This window comes from Bidens hawaiensis, unplaced genomic scaffold, assembly GCF_021521415.1.
Source record: "Bidens hawaiensis isolate Kalapana, Puna unplaced genomic scaffold, B.hawaiensis_p1.1 tig00016035_1, whole genome shotgun sequence".
Classification (NCBI taxonomy): domain Eukaryota; kingdom Viridiplantae; phylum Streptophyta; class Magnoliopsida; order Asterales; family Asteraceae; genus Bidens; species Bidens hawaiensis.
In genome coordinates, this window is record NW_027492451.1 from 35,066 (window position 1) to 53,820 (window position 18,755).

At 36.3% G+C, this 18,755-nt stretch overlaps 1 long non-coding RNA gene across 1 annotated transcript; it reads left to right on the forward strand.

Annotated features, from left to right (window-relative positions):
- The first annotated feature begins 11,969 nt into the window (after window positions 1–11,969).
- On the forward strand, window positions 11,970–16,532 carry LOC143550377 (uncharacterized). The gene is made up of 3 exons (XR_013138316.1): window positions 11,970–12,078; window positions 12,155–12,242; window positions 16,413–16,532. It is a non-coding gene; the product is annotated as an uncharacterized LOC143550377 (long non-coding RNA).
- Window positions 16,533–18,755: the final 2,223 nt, after the last annotated feature.

Below are 18,755 nucleotides of genomic sequence, written 5' to 3' on the forward strand. Positions count from 1 at the left end.
AAAATGCCATTTTGAAAAGCCAAGATTTGGGGCTTTTAGAAAACTGCTTTTTAACCATTTCAAAATGCTAAAATAAAAAAGATTTTTGTGATTGCGAAACACATTTTAACTTATTGGCTTTTTGAAAACACCAATAAGCCAATAAACATTTTTCAAACTCAATCCCAAATATGCTATTAATAAAAGAGAGCTGCCCATATATATGTCTTCCATAGCTAATGTAATTAGAGATCCGAGTTTATTTATTCCTAATGTAATGTTACCATGTCGGATTCTCTCTAGGCGTAATGTATTCATCCTTAATGCAGTCTTGAGCCAATTCAAGATAATTGCCGAAAAGATCCCCTCGACACCTCTTCCCGTGGGTCTCAATTTATCACCAGACGAATTGGAGGATACCGTTGATCCGACCCTTTATCGAGCCATGATTTGATCTATAATGTATCTAATAGCTTCTCTTTCGAATATTACGTTTGCTATTTGCCTTTGTGCAGGTATCAGTTGAGTGACTCACATGGCGGCTGTTAAGCGTATATTCACTATCTGAGGGGTAATCCAGACACTGGGTTATGGTATCCCAAGGATGATAGTTTCGATCTTACTTCTTTTACAGATTTGGACTCTGGAGGGTGCAAGATCAATTTCAAATATACTACAGCGGGATGTCAATTTTTAGGAAACTGACTTGTTTCCTCACAGTGTAAGAAGTAGACAACGGTCTCTACTTCAACCACTGAAGCTGAATATGTGGCAACCTCGCATTGTTGTTCACAGGTTTTATGGATCCAGCAGCATATGCGGGATTACAGTTTGAAGTTTCTAACAACTCCAATTTATATTGATAATTTTGCTGCTATTAGTATCGCTAAGAATCCCGTTCAGCACTCTAAGACAAAACACATCGAAATATGATATCACTTTATCCGTGATTGTTTGAAAAGAAATTAATCAGTATTGAAAAGATGCACACGGATTTTCAGAAAGTTAAACTTTTTACCAAGGCTTTTGATAAAACACGCTTTAACTATCTGCTTGGTATTACTGGTCTTAAAACATTAAAAGAAATTCAATCGCTCGTTAATCATTTTTTTAATCTTCTACAATTTTTCATTTGTTTTCTTTCTTTATATTTTGGTTTTTAGGGGGAGAAAAACTGAAAAATATGAACAATATTGTGATTTCAGTTTGTGTAGATAAAACCCAAAAACATTCAAATATGAAAAAATCCAAAAACATTGAAAAACTGCTCCTCAAAATAATTTTTTGAAGCAAAAAGGGGAAAATGATAGTTCATTGATCTAACGGATGTAGCACATAAATAAACTGGACTGAAAAGTGCCGTAAGAACAATTATATGATATGTATGACAGGCCAGACGGATCATATAGGTACTGAAAAGACATAAACGTAACTACTTGCCGAATCTAGTGGTATGACATTTTGAGGCATGGTTAATATCTGTTTTGAAAAATATAAAAGTTTAAAGATTGCTGTGTGTGTATGCGTTATTTTTTGCAAAGAAATTCAGCTTATTTTTCTTTTTATTTTGCAAAAAAAACTTCAACTTTATTTTTTTTTTCAAATCTTGGATCCTCTCCTGCGAGATAAGACTATCCGACCTGATGATTAAGATTTGGATATTCTGCTTTATTTTCTTAGTGTTTCGTACAAGCCTTGGATCTCCTATGCGTATACTATAAGCACAAATGTGTGAAAGTCATGTATCGAATTGGAGGTTAGGGCCCTGTATAACTTTAACTTATTTTTATCTTTTTTATTTTGTTAAAATTGAGTGTTATCTGCGTGTAGAAATACTAACATTAAGGGAAAATTTTAACTTTCTATTTTATTTTCTCTTTATTATTTTTGCATGAGTCACAGCTAATCAATTTAAAGACAAGAGAAAAATGTACATGTGAAACTTTCACTGTATCAAAGATATAAAAATTTTGTCTGATAGTTGGGGTCCACATATGATTAATGCTTAATTGAACCTTAAAAACATATTGTAAAGCTACCTAAAGATCTGTGTAAAGTTTAAAGTGGACAATTATATCTACAACCTTCTATGACCATTTCATCTCTTATGATTTTTACTACTTTGTTTAGTTTAGTGATTGATATCTTAGAGAAGCTGGTAAGTAAAGACAGATTATTTTGAAAGCAATGGTTGGGGTTATGTACATAATAAGGTCGAAATTGAAATGATTTTAAGACATTATCAGTCAATATGATTCTTTGCTCGAACTCACAAAAATATGTACTGCTTTTTGTACTTTGATTTGTTAAGAATTTCATTTTTTATATGTTCTGCTTAATAAATGAAAAATACAAAAATATTTTTGGGTGTGTTTTGATATAAAATTTTGAAAATACAAAAAGATTTTATTTTCTTCTTTATTTTCGGTTACCGATTGTTGAGAATTTATCAAAAGAAAAAGGGTTTCCCCACATTTTAAGTTACTTAGTTAAGTTAAGTCGTTTAAGGTAACAAATTTTAAAGTATTTTCACTTAATTTAATTCTTTACTGTTAAAGTTTGACTGTTAAAGTAATTTTAAAGTAAAAATACATCAAAATTATTTTTGATGGTTAATTTAATGGTAAAAATTCTCATTCATTAAAGTAACATTGTCATTCGTTACTACAGTGTAACGAATGAGTGTTCATTTGTTAAAACATATAACAAATATGTGTCATTCGTTATAAAATCACATTTGCTTTCACTTCATCATAACAGGTGAAGATTTATTCGTCTACAGTATAACGAATGAGTAACGTATGAATAATTATTCGTTAAAGTTTTCGAGTTTCATGGTTAGTCGTTGAAATTTAACGAAAAAACTTGGTTATTCGTTTCAAAGTTAATGTATGAGAGGGTTATTCGTTGAACACTTAACAAATGAAAGGTGATTTGTTAAAGTTTAACGAATGTATTGACATTCGTTAGTTTGAATTTAATGAATGAAACGGTATTCGTTAGTTTAAATTGAACAAATGTGTCTTTCGTCTTCCTTGGGTTGCATGTAATCAATATGGCATATAAAACCCTAAGAAAGGAATGAACAATTCATTCATTCATCACTATTACATTCATAACCCTTTGAGCTAGCAAAACTTGGCAAAATTTTCCCAGATCCTTTACAATCGTCTATTCAATATTTGATTCATCGTTTGTTGTTTAATAGGTAAAGACGATCACAACAATCATATTAATGAAGGATTTGGTAAATATTTACTGGGTTTAGTGTTAAATCGTTGTCGGACTTAATATCAAAATCAATTGAACTATCACATTAAGTCTAAAATAAAATTAGATGTATTAGGTGTATCATCAAGGGTTCATCGATGATAAAAAACCAGATTTTAAAGTAAATAGTTGGTGTTTCCTTCTCGTTTTCAAGGAAAGGCCTTCTCCTCTGTTGATTTCTAGATTTCAAATAGTTTATTTGACTTCGGGAAGTTCATATGAATTTTGGCCTTCACTTTGAGTAGTCAACATATCAGATTTGTTTAGGCCATTCCTTAATCATGTAAAGAATAAGTTCTCATTCATTTATTGATTGGTAACGTATGAACACATTCGTTCATAAATTTCACAAATGACCTCATTCGTTGTTTATCATAACGAATGTAGGTTATGACTGATAGCGAATGACTTAACGAATGAGTCTGTTCATTAATAATGTTTAACGAATATTTATGCGTTCTTTGAAGATGGCTTCTTTGGACGATCCATGTTCGGTGATATGATCAGTTTCTTGAAGCGATCGAGGATTTATGTTGTCACATCTACTAATGTTTATGTTCACCTTAGAATAATTAGACCGTTTTGGGATACAGCTAAATATGTGCCTGGGGAAAATCATATTGTGGCTGAGGTTCAAGGAAAGAAGATCACGGTTGACATTCCAGTTATTCGCACGGTTTTGAGGTTTGGGGATACAGTGGATGATCGGTATGAGTTTGATAGGGAGTCGATTAGGGGTTTGTTTGGAAGGCTAAGGTATAAGGGAGACTTCTCGAAGTCGTTGTATAACAAGGCAAATTTATGTGAATAGTACAAATATCAGTTGCACGTTTTGATTCACTACCTTGGTGGGAAAAAGGGAGGATATGATGAATGTCGAGTGATGCTACAATCAGCGTTCGTTGCACTTATATTGAACAAGCCATTCAATTTCTCAGAGATGATCTTCTACCAGTTAAAAGAGAACTGCACAACGCGCAAGAACAAGTTTCTTATGTACCCGAGATTCCTTCAGCTTATTAGTAACCACTTGAAACCTAATATGGTGAAAGACCCTGAAGTTGAAGAAGATTTGATGGTTTTGGAACACATGAACGAAGACACCATGAGGAGTATTAGAACCTACATGGGGCATACATCACAGACCAAACCAAGATACCAGAGGTTGATTAGTTACCTAGCTCGTGTTGATTATATTGTTCCACCAAATGACCGTTGGATCCATGATGATTCGGATTCTGAACATGAAGGTGGTGGTGGTGGTGGTGATGGTGGTGAAGGTGGTGAAGGTGGTTCAACCGTTGATGCTGTAGTGGCTGTTCGTAAATGTGAGGGGAAGGTTGTTGCTATTGAGAAGCCGAAGAAACAATGAAACCGTAGAGGTTCAGGTGTGGAGATACAGGATATTCCTTCTATTCCTGTTAATGTATCTACCCCACCTACACCAGTGATTCCGACTACTCTAAGTTCAAGGTGATTACATTCGTGACAACATTCAACAGATCCGTGGTTTTTCGTCTATTCCTCAATCTGTGTTGTCACCAATGCCTACTCCACATCAACAAGCTCTGGCGCCGACTAGTCCATCAATTCCAGCTCATCAAATGCAGAGGCCAGACTACTCATTTATCTCATTCAGCAGACCTTAGGGAACGATGCAGCTCGTTCATCCCAACTTCTAAAATCTGTTTGTTCAACCCCAGATGTTCCAGTTGTTGAACGTTATCCATATGCAAGAAAATCATATTACAATATATAGGTTATTTGAGAATATATGAAGATTGAGCGAAGGAACATGATGAGACATGTGTAGTACGTTCAACGAGAAAACCGGGAATTACGTGCGATGTTACTGCTTAGGGTAGAGATATTAGACAAACAGGATGAACTGATACTTCAACTTACTTATAAAGAAGATGCTTTGAAGAAGTTGAAAGGGGATAATGACGACAAAGATCCTGAGGTTGGCGGGTTTGATCAGCAACCAGGTGGTGGTGCTTCATCATCTGGCAAAAGCTGCAGCAGAAGGTGATAGTGCTATGCAAATAATAGTGTATCAAGATGCTACTAATGTGCAACCAGTGGAATCGATCATGGCAAACATGATTTTATTTATGGATGTGAGGGGTGTTGTGATGAGCATGGTAAATGCTGACGAGATTGAAAGAAGGTGAATTTGTTGACCATTCATTAACAAAAGAATAAATCACCTTGCTTCTGGGATTAAATAAGGAGGTGGTTGAAGAGTTAGAAAAGGAAGAGGATGTTGAGATGATGGATACGGATGAGGTGAGGTTTGACACGAATATTCCGTCTGAGAATACTTCGTTTAATTATGATGATGTGGAGGTTGAAGATGTGATAGCTGAGGAATATCCCGAGATGTACAGACGTACTAACACTGACTAGGGAATTCTATTGTTTACTACCGAACACTTCAAAGCAGCTGAAGATCGTCTACAGAAAGAGAAGGAAGAGGAGAAGGGAAAGGATAAAGTATCGTAGATTGAACCACAACGAGCTTCTGATGGTATGTTTACTCATGTATTGAAGATGAATAAGATGATTGTGACCTTGAGGTATGTTAAACGTGAGAATTACAACTAATCGAAGGCTCAGGAATCCGCATATCAGATGAAGAAGTTCGTGAGTGTCAAGACAACGAAGGGTAATATTATTTCATGATTGGACGACTCGGATCTTAAGGTATGTGTAGTTAAATGAGAGCACGGGGTTCGGTACGTTAAACGCATTACTGATATGCTGATAATGCCTAGGTGTGATGTGTGTACACATGTAAATAGACCATTCATGAATTGAGGTACAATCAATGGGCAGAATGGTTCTATCAGCATTTTTATTACATGATGTAAGGTATGATTTTAAGTATTTCAAGCCTCAAGTGCCTACTCGGAAGTATATAGACGATATAGACGTACGCACTGGATGGAGGAAACGGGTCCTTAATGTAAAACCGTAGCAGACGTTGTAGAAAGCTCCTGTAAAGACGTTCCCTCAAAGTCTTTATAAGTTTAACAAGTGGTACTGTGATAACAAGATCGGTGAGGCTGTAATTGTATTGGGTACACGTTTGAAGACCGAGTTCATTAGGTTGATTGACCCTATGTGGCTGGTGTGCCTAACTGAATGCGGCAACGAAGTTCTTTATAAGAACTGGATCAGATGGGCGGACGTCAAAAATAACGAGCAAGCAATGCAATTTCAATGCTTTTTCCGTGCTTGTTTCGCGTTTGGAATTCATAGCTGTGTGGATTGGAAGACCAGCTGATTCAAGTTGTAAAGTATTTTGAAAGACAAAGAGCTCGAGAAGAGGGGAAGTTTGCTAACACACGGTTTTGCGTCTCTGTCTTCGTATAATGTATTTTTGGTAATTAGAATATTACTTAAGGGTATTATTCTAAATGTATTAGTACATTCGTTAGGTTGTAAGGCACATTCATTAGAGTAGCTAATAACGAATGTGTCCCCGCGTTAATGTATGCTCATTCGTTATAGATGCTAACGAATGAGTGAACTAATTTTCTTATTCGTTATGTGAACGAATAGGAGTTTAATGTATGATAGCGAATGAGGCTCATTCGTTAGGGAGTGTCTAGCAAATGAGCACATCTCCTATATATATCCTGTAATTATTCTAATTTTGTAACGGTTCTTATTATTGTCAATCTAGCCTTGTTACTCTATCTGATTCACTATCTCAACACACACTGTTACACACAGTTAACATATTCAACCAGATCTAAGTGTAATTCATATCAAATGACTAGATTGTTAAACGTATAGAATCATATTAGTGGTTTCTCGTGACCGTATAAGTCCATAATCGTATAAGTCTTTTAAGCGTATGTCACAAAAACATTAACCATGTATATGTTACATTAGATATGTATTTCATAACTTGTATGTTATACCAACGGATATGTTTCAAAACAGCGAATATGTTTCAAACGGATACGAATTTCAAAACGTATTAGATCGTATATGTTTTTTCAACGAATAAGTTCTATAGCAACGAATATGTTTCTCAACACATAAGATCTTATTGAATTATCAACGTATAAGTCGGATTTGACTTATACACCGGATAAGTCATTTTGACTTATACGTTATACACCGTATAAGTTATGTGGCGCATAAGTTATGCGCTGTATAAGACTTATTCAGTGTATAACTATTTGCATACAAAACATTAAATGCATTCCAAGTCACTACTATCAAAACAATACCTACAACACAAGGCTAAGCACTAGACATTATGCACTAATAATCTTCCCCTCGGATATTGCTTAGTCTTGGTGTCTAAGCAAATAGACCTTCATGCATCAACAAACTCCCCCTTGGATATTGCTTAGACTATATCATCCAATGACTTAATCATTAGGCTAAAAGACCCTTGGAACGTTATGCCTTCCGATCTTCTTCAAATGATTTGGCATTTAAGACTTTCCCTATCGGCTTAAGATCAGGTCTTCCACCTTTCATGAATCCATACTCAAACAATCTATTCACTGCTATCACATTCCAACAATTGTTCCCAAATACAACAACAATGAATTACCAAACACTCATGAAGTAGACATTGATGTTTGTTGTGCTTGATTCATATTATCTTAAAAAATCAATCACAAAGGATCCACCACATCAATCTTATCCCAATTCTTCTCTCAATAATCCAAATTTAATTCATCAGCGTATAAGTAATCACAGCATATAAGTAACATTGACTTGTATGTTCAATCTTCAAAGTGTAAGTTTGTATACGGTGTATAACCTTATGCACCGTATAAGTATGTTTGAACCAAATGGCTTACATGGCATATAACTACATACACGCTCATGATACACGTTGATGACTTTTGCGAAAAAGGATACCCGTCTTATATGTTCATATACGTTGGAGTTATATGCCGGATATGTCAAACAAAAAGTGTTATATGACGTGAATGACTTACGCACTCCAGACTTATGCGGTCCAAAACTTATGCGCCCGTATAAGTTTGACATGAAAGCTTTTGCAAATTTTGTGGGGAAAATGAAGATGTAATGAACTGACTCTTAAGTATACTGTTCAAAACCAAGTTTATGACATTGTCTGAAGTTTTGGTAAGTTTTGAACGGCTACATCTTCTGGAATGATCAAAAATATGTTGAAAAGAAATGAAATTGAGCTTTTCAAAGTAGATAATGAGCCAATTGTTCTGATGCCAATTAAAAGAAACATTTAGGACTTATAAGATAGACGTATAAGAGCGTTCACTAAGATATCTACTCTAAAATGTTATGTGCGGAAACCATAACAAAGAGAAAAATCAAAGATATCTCTTTAACTCTTTTTTATTCATTGATAGCAGTGATATACATCAAGATATGACAATTATAAGAACAGGTAAAAAGTGGACCAAAAGGATAAATGAACACAATAGCCAAGCAACCTATATATAGGCTGCTTGGATTTATATGGTGTATAACTATTTGCATCCAAAACATTACAAAACATTTCAAATCACCACTATCAAAACAACACCTACAACACAAGACCTAAGCACTAGACATTATGCACTAACAATGGTTAAACAAAAAGTCAACTGCTAGTACTAGGTATTATGTTAGTTAATCGGGTTAATTTTCGTATTATGTTAGTCAAAACAAAGTCAAATGTTATTACTAGGTATTATGTTAGTTAAACATGCCAATTTTAGTATTATGTTAGTCAAATACAAAGTCAACTATTTAATGGTTAAAGCAAAAGTCTAAATAAAAGTCAAACACAACAAACATTATTCTGATTTGGAGGGAAAAGAAACGAGGCTCCAAAATTTATATTTTTAAACACCAGAGGCATGCGAAGTGCATTGGTATAATAATTTTTTCATTGGAAATCAAGCAGATTAGAAATGATGGGGTTATGATACAACTCAAATTGCCACATGTTACAGAATCAAGGTGTTGGTTGCCAGAAAATGGAATTGGGCATGTAATCTTGCAATATGTTGACAGCATGTACATATCTAATCTTGACAGACTGGGTTATATGCAGAGTATAGCCCCTATCCATCACATACGAATTATTTTGAGGGAAAGTTGGAAAGGTATATACATAAATATAAGGAAGCATTGTTTTTAAATATTACATACGTTTTTATAAGACCTATACGAGGAGTATAAGCCTACATGTATCATATAAAGAAACGTTTATCTAAAAATACTATAAACAAAAAATACAACAAAGTGCTAAAAAAAACAAAAGAACAACAACCTGACTATGGTTGGCCAGCACCCAGATAAACCTTGTAATATATCGGATATGCTAGACCCACACCTATGCTAGACCCGCACCCTAATGTGCCTGGCCAGAATACTGTCATGGCATTGCTAGTAATAGAGGCAAGATAACGAAAGTGCACATAAGAATGGCGAGCCAGTCAATGTGACAAATTTGATGTTACGACTCATGACTAAGTCCGTCACGCAACTATCGTGTCTCACGAAGTAGCCTTACACCCGGTAATTGTGTCGAGGATGCTGAAGCGGCTGCTCTAGATACGGCGATACATGATTCACCAGCGTCGGGGGGGGCAACCTTTTTTGTTGCAGAACTGAAGGGCGCTGCCGAACTTGCATAAGTCGTGCACCATGCGCTGATCCAGCCTCTTTGACTCCAAGGGGGCATCTAGCCAACATACGGCCACATGTTCAACACGGTACGTCGATCATAATGATGCCCCCCCCCCCCCCCCTAAAACAATTTACCCACATTTCGCATGTGATAGGCAATTGGTTGCTCATCAGACACTAGAGAAAGAATGGATCTCTCTCCGTACACCACTCCTGCTCGTTGCCACAAGGGGATAGACGTGTCGTTAAGCTAACGCAAGTACCTTTAGAGAGGGTCTACAATAAGAGAGGCTCTTTCCGTAGTATCCTTAAATGGACCATCATCCTTGCCCACACTCCTCATCCCCTTCGTGTAAAGCAGGATCAACGTCTTCGGCTTTGTGTACAAGCAGATAATCACCGCCCACCTCATCGCTCTAACAAGCGAAACATACCTCAGTGGGTGGCTTCGGTGATGGAACGACAACTCGAACAATAGTATCCAGGGCGTATCATAGCCGATAGCTGACATAGTAGACCCAACTGAACAGAGAATATAATGAGTTTAGTTTTGAGTTTTCGGTAACGCGTGGAGTATTTGAAATTATAATAAAAAATTATAAATATGTGAATTTCCGGACTCGGAATGGGGGGAGTAAGTCTTGGTCTTGTCAAAATTTCATAAAATGGTTCCAACTTCCGTAAAATGAAGAAAGGACCATTCCAACTTGTAGTGTATAAAGGTTTAGTTATGAGCATGGCCCATGAAACATTATTTTATCGTATTTTCCAAAATTATATATATTACAATTACAAACTTACTTAGCATTAACATGTTTGATGAAATGCTTGAGATGGATAATGTTGACCCACATCTTTCAGTTGACAACCAAATTGTGTGGTATAAATGTATAATGATGGGCATAGGTTATCTTGACCCACGTCTTTCACTTGAGAACCAAACTACATCTTTAATTTCTTTGTGTTGTGTAGTTTGTGTTTTTGGTTTTTGTTTTTTCGGGCTTCGGATTTTGCATGTCAGGCTGTTCGGGGTTTTTTGGTTGGGAAATAGTTACATCATAACTAGCCTGTTTAAAGTTCGGGTTTGTTCGGTTAACTCGAGTCAGATCAAAAAATATTTTTTTCCGCAAAAGTTAGCATCATCTGTTTATTGCTTCTGTTCTTCAAAAAATAAGTCAATCCATTTATATAAAGTAAACCGTTAGTTACTTCTCTTAGTTCATATCTGATGATTGTGATTTTGTACATATCCCATTCTATACCACATGACAAAATACCTGCAGTCCTGCACAATTATTTGTTTCGTTTGTTGGCAACTTTTTTTATCATTTGTCGAGTCACGATTTTAGGGTTATGATTTTTTGTTGTCCGCCACATTGCGATTTTAGGGTTATGGTTTTTTGTTGTCCGCCACATTGCTACCTAAGGTTTGTCCTTTGTCACTGTTTTCTACAAGTCACCAAAAACAAATTGTATTCTGACTTCCTAGATCACATAAACATCACATTCAACTAATAACATAAATTATATAGCAATGACCATACGCACAGTCATACTATACTTTCCACACAATTTGTTTATCACTCATATACATATAAATCACAAATTGCTAAGTCACACACTTTGGCCAAATTATTTAATTTTTATTTCTTTGCATGCTCTTTTATACAAAAATGAGAAACATACGTATCTCCAATATAAAAGGACAAAAGGCAGGGATCATCACTGTTCGTGTACTAAAACAATGGATATCAAGGGGCGACCCAGAGTGGTGCTACTTATTCGTTGACTACTTATTCGTTGACCGCCATGTAAGTAACAAACAACTTTCACAACCCTATTTGTTTGTTTAGTAATAATGTTACAAATAAATTAAACAATATAATACATACCTAAAAATAATGTCATCTATTATGTTGGTGCAGGGTAATGGAATAGATGTTGTCGCAGACTTAAATCACAAGTCGCATTTCGAATCATTGATCAAAGTTCAATAATGCTACAACATCACCGAGTATGTCGCAATCCCATCAAGAAGGTCAACGTCAGTCACCTCACACAGAGCTTCAATACGAAGTGGACTCAAGGCTGAATTCGAACTCATATTTGATGAGATGATTCCAAAATCCTACTATAGTTTCGTAAACCACGAGGTACTACAACAATGTCTTAGATCATGGGATATACTCACAGGTAAGCATCAACATGACAAAAAAACATATAAAAAGTATCTCATACCACCGCTTAACAGTTTCACAAAAAAATGCAGATTACATTGGTCGTGTCATCAGCAACAACCTAGCAGAAATAAAGAGCAAATAAACGATCGTTAGAAAGATGAAAATAAAAGACGTCAGGTATGTAGGCTTTTGTGATGAATAAAGATCAAGAAAGGCAGCAAAGGGTTTCTTTCTTATTATTGAATGAAAAATAGAGCGTACAAACTTGAGATCTAAAGGATCTCTTAAATAACCAGAGATAACAACCTAGCAACTAACCTCCTGAAGACTAGGTAAGTTACAACGTTAAAAACAAAGGAATTATTCAAACAAACTTAAATAAAAAAATTAAATAATAAACATGCATGTGCATGAGAAACCCACGTGCTACATGAGGAGTTTAGAATCATCCTTCAACACCTGCTCTTGATTCAAACTCCATGACACCGAGCATATGCCTGAAGTAGACAAATTTTTCTCTAGCAAGGGCCTTAGTTAACATGTCAGCTAGCTGCTCATGTGTGTTGTAGTGATCAAGTACCACCAGTTCTTGTGCAACCATTTCTCTAACAAAATGATGTTTAAGCTCAATATGCTTGGATCTACTGTGCATAACTGGATTTTTTGCTGACATATTATCACAGTAGATGGTAGTAGCACTCGACTGACCAAGGCCCAGATCTTCAAGCACCCTCCTCAGCCATACTTCTTGACATGTAGTTGCTGTGGCTGAGATATATTCTGCTTCGGTACTTGATAAAGCCACCGTCGACTGCTTCTTTGAGCACCAACTAACAACTCCACTTCCAAAAGAGAAAGCATAGGCTGAGACGCTTTTTCTGTCATCTACACAGCTGGCCCAATCACTGTCAGAGAACCCAATTAACTTAATATTGGCCCCTTTATCATACCATATTCCATAGTGTTTTGTTCCTGCAATATACTTTAGAATTCTTTTGGCTGCACATAAATGCATCTTTGAGGGAGTCTGCATAAACCTTGAGACAACACTAACTGCATAAGTTAAGTCCGGACGAGTATGAGTCAAGTATATTATCCCACCAACTAGACTTCTATACATTAACTCATTTGCTTTATCAACAGCATCCTCTATCATCAATTTTTCACTTGAACTCATGGGAGTATCTTCTACATTGCACTCCTTCATTCCAAACTTCTCAAGCAGACTTTTAGCATATTTTTCTTGAGATATGAATATTCCATGATCAGATTGTCTTACTTCCAGCCCCAAGAAGTATTTGAGAAGACCTAGATCAGTCATTTCAAACACCTCCATCATTCCTTGTTTGAATTCTGCAATAAGCTCAAGACAGTGACTGGTGCAAATAATATCATCCACATATAAACATACATATATGAATTTATTATTGCTACAGTCCTTGATATACAAGGTTGGTTCATTATAACTTCTTTTGTATCCTTTCTCCAGGAAGTACCCATCAATTTTTGAATACCAGGCTCGCGAAGCCTGCTTTAGGCCATAAAGAGCTTTTCTTAACCTGTACACCTTGCCTTCTTGCCCTTTTACTTCATACCCTTCAGGTTGTTGCACATATATTTCTTCAGTCAAGTCCCCATTTAGGAAGGCGGACTTGACATCAAGTTAATGGACAGGCCACCCTAGCTGAGCAGCCACATATAACACCACTCTAATTGTTTCAAATCTTGCCACCGGAGCAAATGTCTCTTGATAATCAATGCCTTGCTTTTGGGAATACCCTTTGGCAACTAGTCTTGCCTTGTGCCTTAGAATTTCTCCATTGGCACCCAACTTTGTTTTATACAGCCACTTTAATCCCACCACATTCTTTCCAAATGGCAGATTGACTAGCTCCCATGTTTTATTCTTTTCAATAGCCTTTAACTCATTAGCCATAGCATCTTGCCATTCCTTCTTTTTCACAGCCTCATCAAAGTGAGTGGGATCAGTCACATTTAAAGCAAATTGGCATGAGTAAAAACCTTTTCCCACCTTGATCTTCTTTGCCTGATCATATACTTGTATTAAGTCTTTAGTTTTAGGTAAGGGGGGCAGTTGGAGTAAATGAGTTATCAAGTTGTGAGGATGAAACATCATGGTGAGTTGTTGTGGATGATGAGTCAGTTTGGCAGGTTGTTGGAGAGAATGTGTGAGTTGGTTCGGCTAAGGTTTGGTTGTGAGGTGTATTACAAGGGATAGTAGGTGTTGTGTTATGTGATGAACTAGAAGTTTGTAGGCTGGTGTTTTGAGAAGTTTGTAGGCTGGTGTTTTGAGAAGTGTTTTGTGATAAGTCGGTGGTTTGTGTGTTAGAGGTTGGTTCAGTGGGAAAGGGATCAATATAGTTTATATCATAGGCAGTGGTGTCATCATGGCTTTTAACTTTCCATTCCCACTTTGAGTTCTCATGTAACACAACATCTCTCCTGATTAGGAACTTTTTGGTTGTAGGATTGTACAACCGATATCCACTGGATTGTTGAGAATATCCAATGAATATACACTTCTCAGACTTGTTGTCAAGCTTTCTTTTCTGTTGTGATGGAAGTAAACCATAAGCACAACATCCAAACACCCTGAGATGGCGGACTGAAGGCTTGCTATTGTTCCAACCTTGCATTGGAGTTTTGTTTTGAAAAGCTTTGGTTGGAGCCAAGTTGATTAAGTAAACTACAGTTGTAACACTTTCAGCCTAGAAGTAGTTTAGCAAACTTGTGCTTCAACATACTTCTTGCCAGACCCATGATGGTTCTATTCTTTCTTTCACACATGCCATTGTACTCACGTGTGTATGGAGGTGTAAGTTCCCTTCTAATGCCATTTTCATCACAATAAGCATTGAATTCATTTGAAAGCTATTCTCCACCTCTATCCGACCTTAACACCTTGATAGAGCAGTCACTTTGGTTCTCCACAAGAACTTTGAATAATTTGAACTTACTGAAAACTTCAGATTTGTTAGCCACAAAATAGACCCAACACATTCGTGTAAGGTCATCAATAAATAATAGGTAATAATGACTTCCACCAAGACTTGGCACTTGCATGGGTCCACACACATCAGTACGGACAAGTTCAAGTTTCTTTGTGGCTCTCCATGATTTAAAAGCAAAAGTATTACGGGTTTGTTTGCCAACAACACACCCATCACATGATTCAATGGGTATGATACTCGGCAGTCCAAGTACCATACCCTTGTCATGTAGTTGCTTTAAACCAAATGTTTTATAGTGACCATACCTTGAGTGCCAAAGTAACGTGGGTGGATCAGCTTCAATTGTTGCTTTATGGGCAGCAACGTGTGTATCTCCGGCTTTGGAAGCATCAACCAGGAACATGTTGTTATTCGACAGCATCACAGTCATGAGAATGATTCCTGTTTGTTTGTTCTTGATAATGCACTTGTCATCATCAAATAAAAGGGAATAGCCTTTTCTCATTAGTTTCCCAACACTAAGTAAGTTATACTCAAGTTGAGGGGCATAATATACATCATCCAATAGCCTATGGTTGCCATTTGATGTGTCAATTTTTACAGTACCTTTCCCTTTTACTTGTATTTGTTTTTTATCCCCAAGATGCACACTTTCTTTCTTGCAATCGTATCTTTGTCATCAAAACCGGATTCTACCAGGATTCTACCAAGATTCTACCAGTATTTCTCTAGAGTTATGGCCATGGCCATCGCATAAGCATCTTTCTTTCTTGCAATCGTATCTTTGTCATCAAAATCGGATTCTACCAATTCCCATAGATCCCTTGATCTGAGAATAGTCTTTAACTGGATACTCCAGAACTCATAACCCTCACCCTTAAACACAAGGATTGGAGTCTGAGCAGCAGGGAGAACACTGGTGTGATCGGCCATGAGGGAGGAGGTTAGCAATCTAGGGTTTCATATTAGGGTTTTGCGATTTCGAGAGCACTGGTGCTCTGATACCACAAATCTGTTGGCTTTTGTGATGAATAAAGATCAAGAAAGGCAGCAAAGGGTTTCTTTCTTATTATTGAATGAAAAATAGAGCGTACAAACTTGAGATCTAAAGGATCTCTTAAATAACCAGAGATAACAACCTAGCAACTAACCTTCTGAAGACTAGGTAAGTTACAACGTTAAAAACAAAGGAATTATTCAAACAAACTTAAATAACAAAATTAAATAATAAACATGCATGTGCATGAGAAACCCACGTGCTACATGAGGAGTTTAGAATCATCCTTCAGCAAGGTAAACATCAATAACCACTCAAACCATTATTCATAGGACTAACACCAGGATATTTAAGTAAATTCATTTTGATGTCAAATAGCAACAACGATGTTCTCATAACCTTATGGTCTGACAAGAAAGACTTGATTGACAACACAACAACTTTTGGGGATATAATTGCAATCACATCAGCAAGAGTGACAGAATATGACGGTACGAACTAACATTAAGAAAAGAAAGTGACAGCAATACATCGCAAAATTTACAAACCGATTGTCATTCTATGCAAACATGGATGAAACAGCTGGAGTCAACCCATCTAACAACCGCCATTGCCAACCCGACAGGCCCTTTTTCCAGCAACACGTTGACAGGTAACTTACAAAACTTCATTTTCAAACAAAGCACATCCATACCTTCATGTCAACACTTACAGAGTTGATAAAAAAACAGGTTGCTATGACTACCACTTGGCCCACAAGACAACGAAAGCACAAGACCAATAACAATCCATGAGTTATTGCAGACAATATCTCAACAGAACCCGGTAAGAAAGCACAACACAAAAATATCTAAATAACATGTATCTAATGTTGACGTTAGAACACCGACCTATTCTTCTGATCGCATAACACCACATGACATTTCTGCAGCATCAAAGAAAGAACTATACCTGCAAGGCCAGAATCTTTGACGTCGAGATTCACTGAAATTGGTACTTTGCACAATGCTCAGAATGCAAAAACGCACTACAACTACAGCATAATGGGAAACCATCATTCGCATGCGCTGACCACAAGATTGTCACTCCAAACATTCAGTAAGTATCAAGAGCAACTCACCTAACCAAATAAAATAACCCAGCTGAAGTCGCAATCTACAATGAAACAATGATGGAGTTCCTGAAAATCGACTGCCAGGTGATGGTGTTGGACATGGAATATTTTGACCAAAAGATTCTACCACCACCAATCTCTGCAATGATAGGGGTGACGATGGACTTTACCTTGACAGTGAGGCCAGATAAGCCAGTTACCATCAGCAGCATTTCAAAGACACCCACCAACGCACCTCAGTCAAGTTCAGCTTCCGCCAAAACAAGCCTGCCACCAACTACACCAGATCCCAAATCCAAGAAACACCAGGTACCGACCTAACTAAACTTCCATACATAATCATGTCATCAGCTTAGAGCTTAACAATAATTTAGCCATGTTTCAATTATGTGAACCCCATTTTGTTCAAAACCTATATGAAAAACACTTTGCAATTAACTGCTGCATTTACATCTTTGTATCAAGGCTTAGATATAGATGTGAGCAATAACTGGTTTGCATTAAGGACATGGACATAATAATATATTATGTTAAACTTGATGACTGAAAGGGATCGATCGTTAACAATTGTTTTTTATATACTCTTTTAAGACAACAATATATGTATAATTGGGTGTGTCTTGGTTATCTTTAAGATGGGAATATGACTTTCTTGCTTTAAAATTTGTTTTCTCTGGTCAGCTTTGTCATAATCTGCCATTTTCACAATTTCTCACACACCAGTAGAATGCACCATTCATTTGAAAAATTAACGTTCCCAACCTCGAAACTGATATCAACTAAGTTTTGTTTAAAAACTTAAAGAAAGAAAATCTTATGTCACCCATAACTGGTCAACATATACAAGTAAATAACCTATCAAATAAATGAAATACGCAGGTGAAAAGAAACAAAAGACGCAATGAACAAAATGGGGCACTAGCATTTTTGGGAATGACAATGTTCTTGGCGAGACAAGGCCATAAGTTTTTGTAAAAACCCTTGCATCTACTATGCATAGACTATAAGCAAGTAGTAGTTATGTTTGTAAATTGTGAAAAAATACTAGGTGTAAACATGTAGAAGTAAAATCTTTTGTATATTGTCGGGCAAAAGTCATCATGTATGACTCAAATATATTGTGTTAACAAGAATCATCATTTTTGGGAATGATAAGGTATGTTGCTACAGGTAATGGTCGCACCCCAACAAGAAAGTGGGCCAACTACGCCGCAACGCGGCGGGGTGAGCCAGCTAGTTATATTTTATAACGTTAAATTTTTATATATCTTAGCTGTTTTATTCACCAAATCAACATAGTTAAAATACGAATTGTATTTCTTACATGTTTGTGTGTAACATTTGTTGTAATTATTAGGATATTAATTAAGGGGATAGCTGTTAGTAAAGCATCTTATTTCGCAATGAAAATAGAAAAGTTAATGTAAATGATCTAATAGTTATAAATTTAATTATAACATGTATTACAAACACCACAACGAATATATCAAATGAACCATAAGACACCACAACAAATGCATCAAATGAACCATAAGTCGTTAATTAGCATTATTGACATGACTTAAAACACATCATTATTATTCAAACCTAGAGCATGAAATAAGAAA